Raw genomic sequence first — 20798 nt, 5'->3', positions numbered from 1 at the left:
CACCTTTAGCTGAAAACTGAAAAGCCCTGATAAGGGTTATTCGTGTCCTACAGGAGATTCGAACCCAGGTCATTTCAACCAAAGGACTCCGTCGAAACCAACTGAGCTCCAGAGGCTCTATTTTTAAGTTACTAATGTTGAAAATACAGTGTGCAGTGAACTTCGGCATAGATACGTAATATTATGTGTTTTCTAATACAGTATTACGAAGTATACAGTATTTGTTTTCCTTTTTCCACATTTCTAAGAATTCAGAAACTCGATGTCACTATAGACATCGATGTAAAGTGAGTAGTTAGAGTTTAAATTTAGGAAAATTAAGAAATATCTCATTGTAATCTACTTGACACAACTGCCTAATGAACAATAAGAAGTATATCATTACTTTTCAGTAAGTATCGGACTGGTTGGGCGAATGGTTAGCTCACCCAGTCAATTGTCTGTGGGTTCGAATCCCAACATGAGCGTGGATGCTTTATGAATGTCGGTAGATGAATTTGATTTCCGACCACCTTCTGCTTAACCGAAACCTGAAGAGGCTTGAAAAAGTTCAAATTTTGCATCTATAGTTGACTTCCGCAATATCGAACTTTTACTCCATCCACAGCATTAGCCACTCTTGGCTCACAATACATTATTAACAATAATATACTATGGGATACGAGTCTTTGGTTGATGAGACTCACATAAAAAATCATATAAAAAGGTTATATTGGAACATGACACTAAAAAAAAAAACATTCATTAAGAATTAAACCAGGTTCAAATACCAGTTGCTTAAAAGACTAGGTTCAAATAAAATTTGGAATTTTTCAGTCGCATGTATATAATATATAAAAAATTAATTTATTTAAAACGTTGTTTGAAAAAGAAATGCTAAGCGCAGGATTATAAAACTGGTTTTGTCAGTAAAGGTTAGTATTAATAAACCTTTACCAACATATATTAAACAAAAAAATACATAATAGCTATCTCATTACTCTCACAAGGCTGTGCATATTCATCAATTGGATATATATCCTGATGATGGATTGTGGTCATAAAGGAGTTCTTTCAGGTAGATCAAAGTACAGATAGTTACTTTAAAAAAAATATTCAATAGATAAATTGTGAAAATATATTGTGATGCTTCCAATACCTGTTGTAATAGCGAATCAATATATAATTTGACTCCCACTCTTTGCAAATGGCGAAATCTGATATAATTCTTTATGGTGAATGCAACTATGAAAGAATTTGTGAAAGGAGAACATCGTTGCTAAACTAGCGTTTAACGAAACTTGACTGACATTGCCAAACTTATAACATTTTGAATATTATGTAAGCAAATACCATATATTTCTAACCATTCCAACTTGTTTTTCAATCATCTACAAAGCTTCCAATGAACATGTTTGCGTATTCTCCAACATACTCACTAATTACATAGCATATTTACAAACGACGTCTACATTTATAACTGCCATGTCGAAAGCAAATATGTTAAAAACATACTCGGTAAATATTTGGTAAAGAATTTCCTCATATATCCAAGGAATGCAAGTATTCATGCCATCAACGGTATTCCTTTGATGCCTTTTAAGATCTTTTTTAAACTGAAAGAATTTCACAGAAAGAGATTGTATCGAAACTTTACATTTGAATTTGAAGAACCGGCTAAAAAGAAGTGTTCTGAAAAATCTACCAGTGGGACTGTTTTCTGAGAATTGTTAGATCTATGTCGGGAGGCAAGGTGATATGTCTGGAGTATGTCTCTAAAGACAGTCTCAAAGTAGCTTCAAATTCTTAGACACGATTTTTTATTAAAAAAAATATTCTTTTCAAAAATTGTTTATTAGTTTCAGATTGCCCAAACCAAATCCTACACTTTTTCAAACCAAAGTTCCTTTGAGAAAAACATAGTTTGAGAATCAAGTTACAAGAAGAACAGGTGACTGACGATGACCGATTCTATTATATGAAAAAGTACCTTGCATTCCAGGATCTCTAACTTTTCTGTAGCCTTCGCTGAATGTTTAGTAATCAATAAGAAAGTCGCCTATGAATATGTTTTCAGCAGTCCATTGAGGACACGTCTGTCAACATTCAACAGTATTCACGAATGGAGTCTCTGCTCCTCTGATACAAATTAAATAGAAAGTATTTATGTTTGAATCATGTCATAGTCCGAAGGAATTCGAAAAAAGGGAACTAATATACATGTAGTATTGAGATCAAGATCCCATTTTGCTTCTACAAATAAAAAAAATGGCAAGAAGCAGCTTGAATATTTTTTATTATGGCGTTATAGTAGCTATAGCAAACCCTATTACCATGAATATGAACGGATATTCTTAAACTCGATTATTTGAGGTAGCCTTATAATTTCAAAGACTTTTTTAAGGGGTTTATTTTTCCTTCGTAGCCAAATGCTCCAGATGTACGTATACGTACTGTATTACTGGCCAAAAACATTTCGTAAACAGTTTTACATAAATACTTTTTAAGAAACATAAACCATGAGACTTTTATTCTTCTTTTTATTACACGGAGGAAAAATTTAAAAAAAAATAATAATCATAAATATGAAAGATTCAAGAAAGCCAGGGAAATAAAATTTGAGGGAGGTGGACAAAAGAATACCTCGCATGGGACAGTTCTCCGAAAAAACAAAGTTCTCCATTCCCCTCATGGAATCAACACGAGAAGTCGAAAATAAACATAAGCAATAGAGGGAGGTAAATGATATAGCAGAACCCAGAATCACTGCTCATTGATTCTGGGTCCTATGTTTGTCAGCCTTATCTAAATAACGGCACCTTTCAAAATTTCTCTCTTTTCTTTTTTTATAATAACAAGCTCTTTAAACGCTAATATCATCATTGTTGACGTTTTCTTGAAGTCTCTAAAAGAGCAGCTGCTTTGCACAAGTTTCATGCAAGAGCTAAAAGGCAGTAAACACGTTAGAGCTCGCAGTGCACTGTGAATCCTACATGCAACTCTTGCTAACTCTTACAAATATTAGAAGCATTAGGCAGTAAGATGCTATTTTTGTTCCTGTCCGCATGGCTACTCATTACTGACAGGAAATAATATATCGACAGAAGGGCGGACAGAAAATATGTTGTTTTGTTTCTTTTCCATAGGGATTATTACTCCATAATAATTTAATAATTACATGTATATTGCATAATTTTATGGCGTAAAAGAGTGAATAACATATCACAATTGAACCGATACTTTAAAATTTTCCCGCTTTCAGCTTTTTGATACCATCACCTGAGAGTGGGAGGATAGTCGTGTGACTACTATCAGTGCATCAACCTATAAGGATAGAAAGAGAGCAGTATTGTAACCGATATAAGTGCGTTTCCTTTACATTTTCTTGATAGCAATCCATATCTCTAGGCTTGCTTTGTTGAGCGTGTCTCTTCAGCGTACTTACACATTTTTTAACTGTCAGGGCGAGGAACTCCACTTCGCTCCATTTGGCGCCAGTGACGTCACAAGCCAAGAAACTGTTTACGAGAGTAATGGAAGAATAGAGTTGGAGGATATGGGAAGGAGTTTTTTAGCGTTATTCCTTAAGGGCTCAAGGCTGAACTGAGGGTATGATAGGTGGGAAAATGCACAGAAAGTTGCCCACGTGCAACAATTATTTATATTTTGCGTGTACGTTGACATTATATGTCGTTTGCTCTGGCGCCTTAGTTTATTTTTGGCTATTGAACCACCCACAAGTATGCATGCCAAGGAAGTTGTGAGGAATGCTTATTTATGGTCTTCTTAGCATCGTCTTCAAACGCATCATCACTCCTGATGATTGCTCGTTCAGTCGTCTATTCGCATCTCAAGATTCACTTAAGTAGTCTATTCTTAACATTTATTGGCAAAATAGATTAACTAAGTAGTGCATCTCCAACATCCCCCCCCCTCCTTCAGAACAAATTTCTTAACCTCAGAAAGTGATTGGGTGATTAAGGGATGATCCTTAAATAGAGTCGCACTTTTAGGAGGATAGATTTTAAATCTCCCTTTTATAGAGGTCAGAGAGAGCCGGAAAAAATCACTTCCTTTATGTTATCACAAGTTAAAAAGGGAAATAAAAAGTAAATCCACCCCCTTAAGCCTTTTAACGATATTTAAGATTTAAGATTTCATTTTTTAAAGAAATCCCTTAGATTTTGTGAAATGGCATCATCGTAGCCTACACATACAAACGGCTCACTGCTAAATGGCTGACTGACTGACTGACAGATCAAAATGCGTACTTCCTTCTTCAGTGCTGTGCTGATCTTTATTAAAACGAATAAACTCTAGCTGGAGATTATTAATCAATTTTTCGACCTTCTGCGGAAGTTTGCGATTTTTTTAAAAACAGTGCGAAATGTTATTTTTTTTCCGGCATTTCTCAAAATGTGTAATTAGGTCGGATTGCAAACTACATTCATCCGTCCGTCAGTACGCAAGTTATTCCAGAGCTCTGGCTTGATGAATTTTATTGAAATCGGAATCCAGAATCTGTACAACACGCCATTCTCCGTTATAGGTATACTTTTCCTTTCCCATGACACAGTGTTACACTTCTCTCCCGTCCTCGTTTGCTTATGATAGTAATGAATGTTTGTTCGATTCTTCAGAAGTTACACTCGTATTGTTTAATTTACACCTGCTTACCAAGAAAGGGACAATGTTCAAGCCATTTTTTTAATATGTAGGATTTTTTTATGTAGAAACAAGTAAATCGTGCTAGGGATCCAAGACTCGTATGAACACGTAGATGCGTCCAACCATAAGTATAACAAATTTATTATTTTCATCCATGAGATGGCAATATACGTTATTAAGATGTATTAATAATTTTGTTTCCTCCAAGGTAAACCTTAATGCTTTCATTTCCCCCTCTCTTTTCAAACTGCACTGCAAGTGCCCTTTGATGTGTATCTTCTTAGGGTTCTTTCTCTTCTCATATTCCCTGCAAATGGCTTTTTTGCCTATGGGGGTTTCACTTCATGTGCGCGTGTGTGTGTTGTGTGTTATCTCATATCGATATCTACATTACTTTCTGAGAATAAGAATTATCTCCTACTACTCAATATATGGGTTATTTACTCCCAGCCGCTGATGTCGGTATCAAAAGCATTCGAATCATTCGGAACACAAGTTTCATTTTACCACTAGCCTTCTTTCAACAGCCGAAACCCGTTCAAGGTTAGCTATTTGCAAGCGGCCATCAACAAATTCAATTATTACCTCGGGTCATTTGTACAAGACGAAAAGAAGCAATCTATAATAAGAGCAAAAATAAAAAAAAAAGATGAATGCAATATCCGTTCGGCTTCTCTCGGATGTGCGTATATGAGACGCGCACTGCAAGAGGGTTTACAAAAAAGCGATTGCGTTACCTGGGTGTATCCGGACTAACACGACAAAATTATTCGTAAGATTAAATCTCCTGGATACCAGAGCAGACATCATAATCCTCAGAAATAAGTTTTCGTTCTTTTGTTGACTTTACGCAATCCTACTATAGAGTAACTAAGAATTGCTGTTATTAATCTGGAAATATGATAGGAAGAAAGTCAAGCAGCGTGGGTTACAAGAAAACGCAATCGAAAAAGAAATAAATAAAAATAGTGCGAATTCTTTAAAATATCTTTAAATGCGCAAAATAAATGCGGCTTGCGTTACAAAAATTAATATACTAATTACTCGATTTGAAAATTAAATAAGTACTTTTAATTAAATCTAAAAAAAAAAGTTACAACTTCAGTTATTCAGGTTGTGGCGTGTATGAAAAATTAAATACAATAAGGAAGCAATGTTAATTATACCTAAAATATTAGTAATAAATACACAGCTCAAATGTGCAGATGGTGTTTCCCTCTGTCCTCATTCCAACAAGTAGGCTAAAGACACCGACAAGTGATTTTAAAAAGAATTCTGTTGGAATGGCTAGGAATGTCTTCAGGTAGTAGGTAATTTTAGGTGGTAGATTGTTTCATAACCTGGCGTGACGTTTTCCACCCTGCTTACTAGTGGCTTGGAAAAGTGCCATGTTTACGGAAGGGTTTCTTCGAATTATTGAACCCTTAGCCTTCTCATACTGCTAAAATACTATACGTTTACAACCTTTTTTCGGAGTATGGTTCACACAAAAATAAATTCAAAGATGTCTTCGAACATAGCATACTTTTAAGAGGAAATACGGCCTGAACTGCGTGGTCCCATTTTGGATGCTGAGAGACCAGTATAAACGACAGTTTTAATGTTCTACTGCAAGCCATACGCGACATACAAAGATGAACTTCACTATGTACTGAGACCGAGGATGGTATTTTTAAAAATCTATTGTATACGTGAACTGTAAATGCTTGAAAAAATAATTTAACAGGTATGAGTTTGCTTATTATTTTCTTTAAATATAACTTCATGATAGATGTCTAAGTATAGTCGTGGTAACTTCCATGCTGATAGGGCTAAGGAAAAATAGGTTCGATTCTTATTATCGACTAGAGGGATTTCTTCCGAACCATTTTTAACCGATTCCAGAGTTAATCGATCAATATCGCAGGAAAATTATTTTGCTCCCTCCCTTCATTTAATGGAAAAAAAAACTGAATGTTTTTAACCACACAACTCAGTATAATCGACTAGAACATACATACACAAATGCATATGAATGAATATTATTTTAATTCGGAAAATCGCTTTCCGTCATCTAGAACCTAAAATTCCAGTTTCTATCATGTCATAGAAAAATATAAGATTATGAAGTTGTTTCTCTAATCTGAAATTTAATTAAGGCATTCAAAATCACTTCAATCGATTCGATTGTGAATCCTAAGCTATTCCATAAAAACGAGTTAAAATACACATACCGGCCACAGAAACCTTTATGCAAATATACGTAAACGTCACTTACGCAGCGTATATGCAAAATACTTGGTCGCGTGCGTCACCACGTGTTCTAGGTAACTATTTAAAAATGCTGCTCGTTAGTAATCGTCAATAGTGTTGATCACAATGAGAAAAACAAAGAATCTTTCGGAGTTCGAATAAAGGCTTTTTGTGAGTGCCTGTCTGGCTGAACCACGATTTTGAAATCAGCAGAGCTCGCTGACTTCTCAAAATATGAGATATTCGGAATGTTTAATTAGTGAAAAAAATACCCCATATAGTCTAAGAGGGTAACTGTGGTCCTAAGACGGTCTATCATTAACGAAATTGCCATCATTTGAAAAGGTTTGTACGGATAAACAGAACTTCCTGTGTGTGTGTGTGTGTGTGTGTGTGTGTGTGTGTGTGTGTGTGTGTGTGTGTGTGTGTGTGTGTGTGTGTGTGTGTGTGGCAATTGACCGAAGCATTTAATGTTCCCGACTCATATCTCACCGAACTATGCGCAAGGAATTCAGATGGATCGGTAGTTGCAGTCGCAGGCCACTAATTTCTGCGAAGAACCGGTAAGTTCGTCTGCAATGGTGTCATGAATACCGTGAGAGGACACTGGAAGACTGGAAAAAAGTCATGTGCTCCGACAAGTCACGGTACACCTTGTTCTGTAGCGACGGCAGGCAGAGTTTGAAGGGAGCTCCACGAAGTAATGAACAGCTTGCCTTGTAAACACTACTCAAGGTTCTTTAGTGGTGTCATGGTATGTACTGTTGGTACGGAACGAGTCACCTGATATTGCTGGAAGATCGGATGTCCTCAAAAGAATATCTGAACATTGTTACCTATCAAGGTTATCCTGCAATGTTGACTTTTTATCCAGCAGGTAAAGTTGTTTCATGGACGACGATGCTACTGTCCATCGAGCAAGAATTGTTCAGCGAGCATGACAACAACTTCCGCCATCTTCCCTTGGCCCCACAAAACCCGGATCTGGACTCCATTGAGAATGTATGGGACACGTTAGAAAAGCAGATCAGGGAGCAAAGTCCTCTTCCGTCAAACCTGAGTTATTAAAATCTGGTGAATGTCTAGCATGTTGTAATCGTAGATGCAATCCAACAACTTGTGGAATTTATGCCAAACCGCATATGTTCTGTAAATCTGAATAAAGGAGGTCTAACGGGGTATTAAATAAAAGTTTTCTAATTTAGTGGCAGGTATGTGTATTTCATCTTAATAACACAGACCTCGACTGAGAATAAAAAAATAAAAAAATAAATAAAAATAAAAAGAACTTATTCAATTTCACTTCCCATTAATGTGAGCTTAATTGTCAGGATTAAAAAAATAATAGAACGGTTTTAGCAGCTAATTCAGTTTAATTAATTTTATCTATTTATTTTAATTTTCCCCTTACAAAATTTAGTAGTTTATCTCATTTGTGATGAAAAAACGTCTATATTTTTAAAACATTTCATTTACTGTTTTATAATGTTTTATTTACTACCGAACGTATTTCATCTGACAGAAATTAATTAAATCAGTAATCCAATCTAACTGCTGCACAAAAAAAGAAAAAATAAATAAATGTTTTGGTTTATCTTGAATTATATATATTTTTTTTTGCGTTAGCAAAACGTTTTCGTTTTTCATCAACGCTTCACTAAACAATCTCATTTGACAAAGAAAAAGCAACAAGTTTTTTTTTCTTTCTTTCATAATAAAGGATAGATGGTGCAATATCTTTGGTGGCAAGCAGCATTATAGTTTCTCCAGTATTACATTTTGTTTTTTCAGACGGAGTAATTTTTAAATCAACAATATATGATACGTCGCTATTAGTAACAGTAAAAGACATTAAGACATCGAACTTTTTTGTAGTTGTTTTAAAAAATCGAGATGATAGTATTTAAAAAAAAGCATATTTATTGTGTAACTGAAGTATAAACGACAAAGCTTCAAAAGTGTTTGGTGGGATTTGTTCATGATAAATGATACACTAAGGTGGTGACTTATTTTCGTCTCCACAAGACGTGAATCCGAGTATTATAATATCCATCAGACCCGTATACAATATTTCACATTGTACCGTTTACCGAATTATTTGTTTGCATATCCATTTATCTTGAACGCTGGCCAAGAATTTGAAAATTGAATATGCCTGATATCAATTAATCTTGCGATACCATTCTTCTTCTTCTTCTACTTCTGCAGCTTGTCCCACTTAAGCAGGGTCGCTGTTTGCAGTGAGTCTCCTCCACAACCTCCTGTCTTGGGCTGTAGCCACATCCAAGTTCTTCATCCTCAAGTCCTCCTCCACCATCTCCCTCCATCTCTTCTTTGGCCGCCCGTGCTTCCTCCTCTCCCGCACATCTATCTACATGACCTTTCTTCTCACATACTCGTCCTCTCTCCTCATCACATGACCAAACCATCTCAACTTTTCCTCCTGTATCTTTGCTCCTAAGTTCGTAACTTTCACTGTTCCCTTTACATAGTCATTTCTCATCTCGGCTACAGTTTCCATAGCATACGTCATAGCTGGTCTCACTACTGTCCTGTAGATTTTTTGCCTTTTAGATTGATCGGCACCCTCTTATCGCATAGCACTCCAGCCATCTCTCTCCAGTTCCTCCATCCTGTTTGTATCCTGCATCCGACTTCCTTCTCAGCCTCACCATCCTCTTTCATTGTTGAACCTAAGTATCTCAAGTTACTGACCTTCCTGATGACATTTCCTTCCAACTCCAGATCTGTCTCCTGGCTGCCATCCGCTTTGCAACACATATACCCTGTCTTACTTCTGCTCAGTCTCATACCTGTCTCTTCCAGTACTTTCCTCACTTTCCAGTTTAGCTCCCACTTCTTCTCTTGATTCTGCACACAGCACGATGTCATCTGCATACAACATAGTCCAAGGTGCATCTTCTCTCACTTCCTCCGTCACCACCTCCATCACAATATTAAACAGGAACGGACACTTAACGCTGACCCTTGATGCAAGCCAACTGTCACTGGAAAACTTTGTCTCTCCCAGGCAGGTCCAAACTCTTGTCTTCACATTTCTGTACATCTCCTGCACCAGCCTGACATATTTCTCCGGTAACTTCTTCTCCCTCAGACACCTCCAGACTTTTTGCCTTAGCACTTTATCATACGCTTTCTACAGATCAATAAATACCAGATGAAGCTCCCGTTGCTTCTCTCAAAACTTTCTCATCATCTGCTGTAACTCCAAAATAGCATCAGTCGTCGATCGACCAGGCATGAAGCCAATTGCTACTTTGCAATCTCCACCTCCTTCCTCAGTCTTCCATCAACAACCCTCTCTAGGATTTTCATTATGTGGGACATCAACTTTATTTGTGTGGGACATCAACTGTAATTCTTATAGTCTTGCGCATCCCCCTTTATTCTTGGGGACAAGAGTACTTTCCCTTCATTCCTCGAGTATATTTTCCTGTTGACAAACTTTTATTAACAGGTCCCACAGCAGGTCAATTCCCTCTTCCCCCTAGTGCCTTCCGCCTCCACTGGGATCCTGTCAGACCAAACCGATTTTCCATTCTTCATCCTCTTTATGGCCTCCTTCACTTCCACTTACTAATGTTCTGCACCATCCCCTCATAAGACTCCCATCTTCTCTGTGAGTCCTTGCATTTTCTTCATTCAAAAGCCCTTCAAAGTATATTCTCCATCTGTTTCTTATACCCACATCCCTCCTTAATACCCTTCCTCCAGTCTTTGATCTGCCTCACATGTACGATGTCCTTTGATGCCTTATTTCTACATTTTACCAATCTATAAATCTTTCTTTGTCCTTCCTTTGTTTCTAATTGATCATAAAGGTCTTGACATGCCATGGCCTTCGCCTGTGCAACAACTCTCTTGGCTTCTCGCTTTTTCTCACTATACTCCTCTCTGTCCTCTTCCACTTTTGACTCGTCCCACTTCTGCTTTGCCTTCCTCTTAGCCGTCACTGCTTCTTGTACATTATTATTCCATCACCAACCCTCCTTCTGTTCTCTAATCTTTCCCGATGTTTCACCAAGCACCTCAATTGCACAGCTTAGAATTGCTTTTGAATTATGTCTCCACCAATCTTGTACATTTTCTAGTCCATCTGAAATCCTCTCTAACGCCTTCTCCCTAAAACGGTTCCTCACACTCTCTTCTTTTAAGCGAAACCACTTAATTGTCTTTCTCATAAGACTCCCATCCTCCCATCTCATGGCTTCCAAAGATTCTTATCTTCGACCTTATTTTAAAGTCTGCGCACAGCAGCCAGTGTTGCTGCGCCACTTGATCTGTTGGGATTACCTTACAATTTGTTACTGCCTTAAGATGTTTTCTTCTAGTCAAAATGTAGTCAATCTGTGAATTGTTGTTGCCACTTCTAAATGTTATCAAATGCTCTTCCCTCGTACAGAAAAAGGAGTTTACAATTGCCAGATCAAACGCTACTGGGAGGTCCAAAATCCTCTCTCCTTCCTGGTTCATCATTCCCACTCCATGGCCGCCATGCACCCTTTCACAGTTCCTATTCTGTCTCCCTATGTGTCCGTTCAAGTCTCCTCCGACAATCATCATCTCGTTTTCTTCCAGTTCCTTCATTTATTCATCTAGCACGTTTCAGAATTCATCTTTCTCTTCTGCTGTACAGCCAACTTGTGGGGCGTATACACATAAGACCCAGTTCCATTCTTCTCCAAGACCCAGTTTCATTTGCCTGATCCTGTCGTTCCTCCTACCCACTTCCAGTACTTCTCCCTTCATTCTGCCACACACTACAATTCCGACACCATTTCTTCCCTCTTTATTCGTTCTAGAGTAGAACAATTTATACCCGTCTCCTAGTTCCTTCTCCTTTTCCCCCCTTTCACCTTGTATCCTGCACGCATAAAATGTCCAACTTCCTCATCATGTCTGCCACCTCTCTTCCCCTTCCAGTCATGCTTCCAACATTCAATGTTCCCACTCGCAACATTCTCTCCACTTGGTGGGCTCGCTTCTTTAACCGCACCGGCCCTTGATGCGGTAGCCCTAGTTCACTTCTCGCAGCTGTAGGTCGATGTGGCTGCGCGTCGCTTAAGGGGTACGCCCTAGCCCTTGTATCACTTTCTTTTCAACGATATCCATACCTTTCATTTATATTTACGGGAATGATAAATTGACTTAGAAACTGAAATAAGAGTTTATAATGGCGTTTTTAAAACAACAACAACAACAGCATAATAATAATAATAATAATAATAATAATAATAATAATAATAATAATAATAATAATAATAATAATAATAATAATAATAATAATAATAATAATAAACAGCAAATATGTGGATGGACTGATGTAAATGATTAATTTACAAAAATTCTTTAGGGGGTAAAATAGCGTTGGATTATTGTGATCTGGAGAGTGGCCTAGCGATAAGTTCTAGCTCTTTATGCAAGTATCAAGCCATAATAATATTTGAATATGAATTTGCACTGGCTCATGCATAAGGGGATGAGAATCTCTAGTGCAGAGGACTGGAATCATAACCACATCAAGATATTGACAGAATAAGAGGTCTTTAAAAATATATAAGAAAACCTTATAATAACTTCATAATATTCTCTATAAATTCATTCATGTTTTTTGCGCAAATGTTTGCGCAAGAATTCAAATAGATAAAATGGGATTCTCAGGTGTAGTGCTGCAATTGACTTCCCCCCCCCCTTCAGATGATGCTAGACTTTACCATATGGCTGTGTTCTTACGGAAATATAGATTACATACCAATTTTTTTAGATCAGGAAATAAATGCTAAGGTATAGCAAAACATTATTCAGAAGTATAACTGTATGCTTGATGAAGATGAATGATACTGCTGTTTCAGCAAGACACGCGCGCACACACACATGCACACATAATAATACAGGTTAAGATACACTGTTACCTTAGCATCTCAATGTATGTAAGTAAATCCCAGATACGGTCTTGACATTTGTTCCATTATATTCTAATGACATATTCCATTGCTAAGAGGCATTTTATCAGCACTGTTCATCCAATAGCTAAGAGGTACTGAGACAAAAAAGAAAGTTGGGAACGACTGAAAATATTTTTTTTTTTCATATGATTGGGATAAGTCACGTTGAAAACATGCAGGTAAGTCGTCAAAATTCTAGCTGTGTTGTATTCTAGTTCCGTAACAAGTAGTATTTAATTTAATTTATTAATACCCAACGAATAACAGTCAAGTGACAGTCTGGAGTAACAAAAGTATTTTTTAAAAATAAATAAAAAAGTAAAGATTATTAGTAATATTATGCGAGGTTTTACAAATCCTATACGTGTATGTTTTACTTAGAACGCAGCGTTACCTGAATATTCCCTTAAAAAAATAAATAAATAATACGAATTTAAAAACAACGGAAAACAGAGCAAGGGGAAGAAATAAGAATGGGATCGTTTTTTGGTGTTTCCGTTACTTCCAGACCTAAACTAAGCAACATGAAATAGGAAATTAATCGGAATACACAATTAATTAACTTAAAAATTGCAGTAAATGAAAGGAAACTGATTGAAACAATTTGCTAAAGAAATATCATCTAAATTATAAACAGTATTATAAATCCTGTACAGTTACTCATTTGTCTATATTGAAGAGAAAAAGAAAGGTAATATAATTATGAATTATCAATTCAACTTTTAATTCACCTTTTCGGAATTCTATTTGAATAACGTTTCTTCTGTGCTGTATTAATAAACAACACATCTCATAAAGACGATTTTAACGCAGACGATTAGTGATAACAGTTAGCTACTGAAGGGACATACACAAAACGCCCTCTGAAGGACATGTACTTTCTATATTTTATTATAGTAAATAATAATAATTTGCAGTAATTACACTTCTTCAAGGCTCATTAGCTCTCAAGACTGGCTTTCGTACTGTATATTTAGACATAAGACTATATTTATATATAGTCTTATGCCTAAACTTATGCATAAGACTAACATGGTTAGTCTTATGCCTAAATATATATTTTTGTTTTAAATTGCGTGTATTCTCCTGGTCTTTATGAGGAAAGAAAAAATTTCCATCCACTTCCATATGTTACTGGCTAATTCAATTTGAATTTAAACTTCCCGTCGTTGAGGAGATTCGAACCTAGGTGTTTCTAGCCAATGAACTTAATCTGAACGGTTGTCTGGAAGCGCCATTTTATTAACGAAGGCTCCATCTTATTTTATTTTAGTATATTTTGCATTTTAGTAAATATTTTAATGTAGGCAATACACAACAGTTTACCACTGAAATAATAATTTTATGCTCGCTCTCTGTATGCTATATACGTTCTATGCCTCATTTTAATTTTAATTCCTGCTCTAGTCATAATCATTTATATCTGCTATTAACCAAGTCTCACTAATGCCTATAACTTTTGGCGCTAACCAATGCCAAAAACTCCTCCCTCTTGTTTCTTATACTTCTGGCATTAGTATATATAGAAACTGCAGCATCCCCTTAGGTCCCCAACGACCTTTACTTCCTGAACTGACTGCCCTATTCAATTTTTTTATTGAGAGACTAAACTCACTCACTTGTTTCATGGATGCCTTTACACGCATTCACCTGAACCTCCCTAGTTGCTTAAGTTTTCCTTAATTTGCACTTCAGCACGCTTGGGTGAAGAAAGCTCTCTCTAGACACCTAACACTAAAACCATTTAGATACAGTTCGTCAGCGTTATACAAATCCTTCTTTCTGTCAAACATAGGTTCACATACTCTATATGGTTCCTTCTGAGAAAGATGCCATTTATAAACAAATAGAACTCATTTAAAGAGCGTGTATTTGTTACTTCATAGTTTTCTAACATTGTACTGCTCAATTACCTCGATCTTTGCACCATGAAGTCCAACTTTAGTACTCTTTTAGGTAACTTTGAGCTAGCAACGAGCAGCTCTTTTGGCTGAGTTCAGTAGGTAAAGTTCTGGCAAAAAGCTCTCAAAAGTGGACTTCCTAAAATTCGGGTTGACAGATCTACAATGCGATGCAATTCGTGTTGTTGATCTGTCAACAATGCGAATCGAATGTCAACATCGCTGCACAGTCCGCTTTTCTCTTATCCTTTTCGTCTGTATATGTGTTCTAACTAATTTTCCTTCCCCCCCCTCATCATCATGTTTTTTTTATAATACCAGACGCAGCTGATATTGTGTATCAACTAATTATACAGCAAATGCATTGACTGATTGTAAATATGGCGACTTATGACAACAGACTCTTTGAAAGTCAGTTAACTGTGATCTCGATTCATTTCCAGAATGGTAAAATTACCAATCATTCGGTATGCTACCTTTCTCTTCATACCTTATCGTGTCACGTGATTTGTCCCTTTACTCAGTGTGTGTATATAGAAGAACCACGGCCACAATAATTTTTGGAATGTCCCATATACCTGAGTGGGTTGGTTTTTAAAAAAAAAGCAACAGCAAATTAGAGATATTGGCACAGGATCACTCTTCATACTGCACAAACTGTGTTGCCTGTTTTCAAACAACACCTGTCATATATAATTTTATAGATGCAAGTAATGTAGAGTTACTTGCCCCTCCATCACAACACCAAAGTTGTCAGTTCACATTCATTTCTCCTTAACTTCCAAGGTCGCAGAATCAATTATCAGAATCATGTTATATAAATTATCATTTATAAGTCCATTTTAATTACTTGAGGATGAAAAACAGATTAGGCAGTCATGGAGAAAGTGGGTTCTTAACTGATGTCAGATGAAGGGCAAAACGTTTACCTACTAATTGCTTCCTTGTACAATCTGAGATGGATGTGCTTATACTCGAATTTAATTTCCGTGCTAACGATTTGTCAGAAGTTAATATGCAATGAACTGGAATAAACATCGCATATCAAGAATGTTGCTACTATATTTAATTGTTATATATATATATATATATATATATATATATATATAAATATATATATATATATATATATATATATAAAAAAAAAAAAATATATATATATATATATATATATATATATATATATATTAAAGATACCAAGCAATTTTAAACCTGGTTTTACTCCATTTCCCAAGTAAGCAAACAGACTAAAAGTCAAGTTTGCGCCTGCAATTGATGCAAGTCTAACTGATCCCACAGGTAGTGCAGGACCAGGCCAACTCGTGGCAAAGGTGGAACAAGCTCCGATCACTAATCTTAATATTTACCCTTAATACCAAAACAAAGGGGATGTATGATGTTTTGTATTAAAGGCAAGGGGCCACTACCCAGACCGGTTTCGACCTTTATTGAGGTCTCGTCAGTGGGAGCTAGGCTAGAAATACCAAGATTTAGTAATACAGAGCTTGTAAGTATTTCACCAAAACAAGTTACCATAAGGTGTTATAACCTTATTAAATAAAAATCTCTGGAGGAGATATATATATATATATATATATATATATATATATTAGGGATACATTCCATACTTTTCTAAAACCGCATAAAACCGAAGCAGTGAATTAAAATAAACCTAAAATCGCATTAAAAAGTTTATGAAAATTCAGGAAAATAAAAATGCCTAAGTTTGTTTTAAAGCTTTACTCATTTAATTTTATTTAAAACTAACATTTTTTTTTTTTTTTTTTTTTTTTTTACATTTTGTCATCAGAATTATCATCGCTATTAGACAATATTCGGCAACGTTTGAGAACTGGTGCGAAATCACTTTCATCACCAGAAGAGATAGTCAGCGCATCACATCTGTGGTGAATAAAGAATAAAGACAATTCTTCACAAACAGAAGCTTCACGCTCGTTCTGTGCCTGATTTTTTTTTCTCCTGACAATGTAATCAGTGATTAAACTTTGCGATGATGATTTCACTAATTTTTTATACAGCTCGCGATATCCAAACATACAATTCTTCAGCTCACGTTGGAATTTAAATTCTCGTTCAGAATTTGTGTCATTAACAAGAAAATGATTTTCCAATTTATTGCACAGTTCAAGACCTTCTCGAATTATATTTGCAGTGAAGGGGACAGTTTTTCTTCCGCTTCACTATCGTTTTCTGGATTCCAACGATATCTAAAGTTAATCGATATCCAATAATATCATCGTCACTTAAGGCATTATCCACAAACAATTCGTCGACATCGTTCTGGCTAAATGTATCAAAACCTTCTCCACCAATTTCACGTGTCAAAGTAATGATTTCAGCTGATAATGTAGATGTTAAAGCATGGTTGCACTGTTTGCAACACATCCATGGCCAAGCTGCTTTCCAGCTGGCATTTAAAGTTTGTGGTCTTATTTCAGCGATAGCAGATGCAACATGATTTAAGCAGTTCAAAATAGAATTTTTTTTGCAAACATCAGTTACTGTTAATGATTCATTTTGTAGTTTATCCAATATAAATAGAAAAGTGTGGTTAATGTAATATTTTTTAAAAGTAGCAATTATGTCTTAATCTAATGGCTGAATAATGCTTGTTGTATTGGGTGGAAAAAACACTACCTGCATATTTGGATGTTCTAAATGCGGATGACTTGGGTGCATTGTCAACAATTAATAAAACTTTAAAATCGAGAGCTTTTTGCTTCATATATTTTTCCACTTCTGGTAGCAGAAATTATTGAAGATAATTTCTGCTAGCAGAAATTACTTCAATAATTGCTTCTACAAAGCAATTATTGAACCATTCAGTAAATACAGCAGTTGTTACCCAGGCCTTTGTATTAGCCATCCAATATACCGGTAGATGTTTTAGATCTTTGCCTTTTAGAGCACGTGGTCTTAGAAATCGATTTACTAGAAGGTATTTCAACACTTGCTCCTGATGCATTGCTACAAAGTAACAACGCTACTTGATCTTTGCTTGCTTTAAACCCACTTTGTTTTTTCTCAGACTTTGCAATGTAAGTTCGACTAGGCATTTTCTTCCAAAACAATCCTGTTTCGTCAGTGTTAAACATTTGATCGGGACAATCACCACCATCTTCAATAATTTTGGCTAACTTCTCTTGAAAATATTTGGCTGCTTCTTCATCTGCTGCTGCAACCTCGCTTGTAATCTTCACGTTATGAAGTGCATTCCTTTTTAAAAACCCGGTTAACCATCCTTTGCTAGCCGAAAATTCTTTATCAGCCTGGGAAGCGGAAGTAGTCAGCTCCAATTACTTTGGCACTTAGTTTTGTGCCAAATTATCATCGAAAAGACAGAAATGACAGATTTTCTTATTGCGACTTCATTCTTTTTAATTGCTCTTATAGTATATTCGCCTAAATTAGAATGTTTACCAATCGTAGTAGATCCCTCTTCTTTTGCTAAGCGATCTAAAATTGCAATTTTCATTTCCAAAGAAATTGCTTTTCTTTGGTGCTTTTTTTCTCCATTGGGCCAAATATATATATATATATATATATATTTACAAAAATGCGATGTCAACACTTCACATTCATTCCTCCTTAACTTCCAAGGTCGCAGAATCAATTATCAGAATCATATTATATAAACTATCATTTATAAGTCCATTTTAATTGCCTGAAAATGAAAAACAGATTAGGAAACAGATATCTGAAAAACAGATAACAGACTCAGTGATTAAATATATGAAAAACTGGCTAGACCATATAGCAAGAAAGCAGAGAGAAAGATTACCAAAAAAGATCTTAACATATAAGCCTAGAGGAACAAGAAATAGGGGACGACTAAGAAGAAGATGAAGTCCGGAACAGGCCACTTGGCCTAGAACCTGGATAGGAAGAAGAAGAAGAAGAAGATATATATATAATTTTGTTAGCTAAAATGTCGTTTTGGCTATTACACTGAAAAAATTACATGTGTGATAAGCTATCGCTCTCCCTCTTTTGTTGCCTATTAGACTGAAAATGGAATTTATACAAGGGAGAGAATTCGATCTTTTAAAAACCTTAGGGTTCTTATGCATAAAAGGTTCTTAAAGGGTAAAATATATTTATTATTCTAATTAAGAATCGTTAAAAAAAAGGACTAACATTAGAATTTGGTTATTTATTTTACTTAGGATCTTTGTTTCTTAGACTAATACAAGCCAACATCATGTATAATTAGATTGAGAACACTCATACAAGGCCCGTTATACTCTATGTTCTGATGTCTGATGTTCGTGATCGACTTCATTGTTATGTTTTAGCCAGTTTTCCCGATTTCGGTATGAAAAACTAAATTATGTGAACCAGTTCTGCATGATACTTGCTTTGATTAAAAAAAAAAAAATCGTTTTATTTCCGTGTAAGTTCTTTACGCCACCAACGAGAATGGAGACTAGGTCTTTTCCTACAAAAGGAGGCACATCCCCTCATCCATTGAACAGTGTAAAGCTAAGAATAGGGTTTGCGCAATAAATTAACTTACATATTGGAACATTTTCTTTCGCTGTTTGTCAAGAGCAAAGTCATTCATGGTTATTTCAAATGACGAGCTACGAAATTTATCATTTTTAATTAATTATCTTTGTGATCTTTATGGTTAAACTACTCTTGTTTTATTTATGTAACTTCTTCAGTAATGGTGTGAAGTACTATGCCTCTGCAGCAAGGCTAACATCAGCATCCTCAGAACCATTCATTTAATTGCGTTTCCGAGATATTCAGATCAACTAAAAATGGAAAATTAATTGCAGTATTTTTATATAACATGATTAAGCTTCTCTCCAATCTAGTTTCGAGTGCATCTATAACAGAGAAGAAAAGCACTCGAAATTTGTTCCTTGGACAAAAGGTTTCATCAGTGCTAGTAAGTTATTAACTTTTTCTTCGTCTCTAGTTCTTGCTTTCTTTTTTTTTTTTTTTTGTATCTTTACATCCGTATTTCATGCAGGACGGTTTTATTTTATATTATGTGTCTGCAACACTTTTTCATTTCTTTTTTAAATAAAGCCAGCTGATAAACACGTAATTTATTATTGGTAGTGAGTGTGTTGTTTTTATATATTTGAATATGAATGTAACATTGCAGAGAACTTTCTTTTTCTTTACTTATCATTCCATTCTAATAACAAGATCTTCAGTTTTGAGGTATCTAATATTGAGACACTTATCTGCAACTTAGCATGTGTATAAGCCCGACGACGATTACTCAGCTATACCTATTTATATGATAGTTAACAATTTAAAATAGGCTTCTTGGCTTCTAATGACGTCCTGCCAAACATACTGTTTTAATTATTACAAATGGCCATCATTGCTTATACCTGTAGAATTCACATACCGTTATTCTCTATCATATCAAACATCCCTGTGATATGCTGCTCGCGGTATGTTGGACTGAAACTTTTGTCCCCTTCTCACAAACAGTCAGAAGTGGACAAACCATCAGAGTAAAGTGTAAGAAGCAGATGTTTTAGCATCTTTTGTGTTCATATCTTCAATGAGCGATGTTCTGCTGTGTTGCAATAGCTTCCATCTTCCAGTTCTACTGTTGAAACCTATGACAGAATATCGCCTAATTGTTTTGACGAACTCTAGAGACTAGTGCTAATTGTGAAGCCATCTAACAGCGGTTGTATCAACACTTCTGAAAACATGAAATCTTCGTTCTCCGACCTTTTACAATCACTGAGAACAACAAGAGTTGTCTTATGGCTTCTAGTGAACTAGACTATCACCTGTCACTGTTGATATGAAAATGCAAACTAGAGGTTTTCGTTCGCAAGAACCTCCATGGTATATTATTATGTTCACAAGCTGAACTGACCAGCCTGAATACATCTACGCAGTAAAGAGAACGAGTACACCGCAGAAAAACGATATAATATTGAACGTTTGTAAATTTGCAACTAAATTTAAATCTGCAGTTAAGTATGTGAAATGTGACATCCTCATAATTGCTTATGAAAGAATTGTGCATTCAGTTGTAGATGATGTTCCG

Source organism: Typopeltis vanoorti, chromosome 22 (genome assembly GCF_054136105.1).
Source record: "Typopeltis vanoorti isolate ZY-2024b chromosome 22, IOZ_Tvanoo_1.0, whole genome shotgun sequence".
In the NCBI taxonomy this organism is placed as follows: domain Eukaryota; kingdom Metazoa; phylum Arthropoda; class Arachnida; order Uropygi; family Thelyphonidae; genus Typopeltis; species Typopeltis vanoorti.
Note: the sequence above shows the minus strand (reverse complement) of the source record.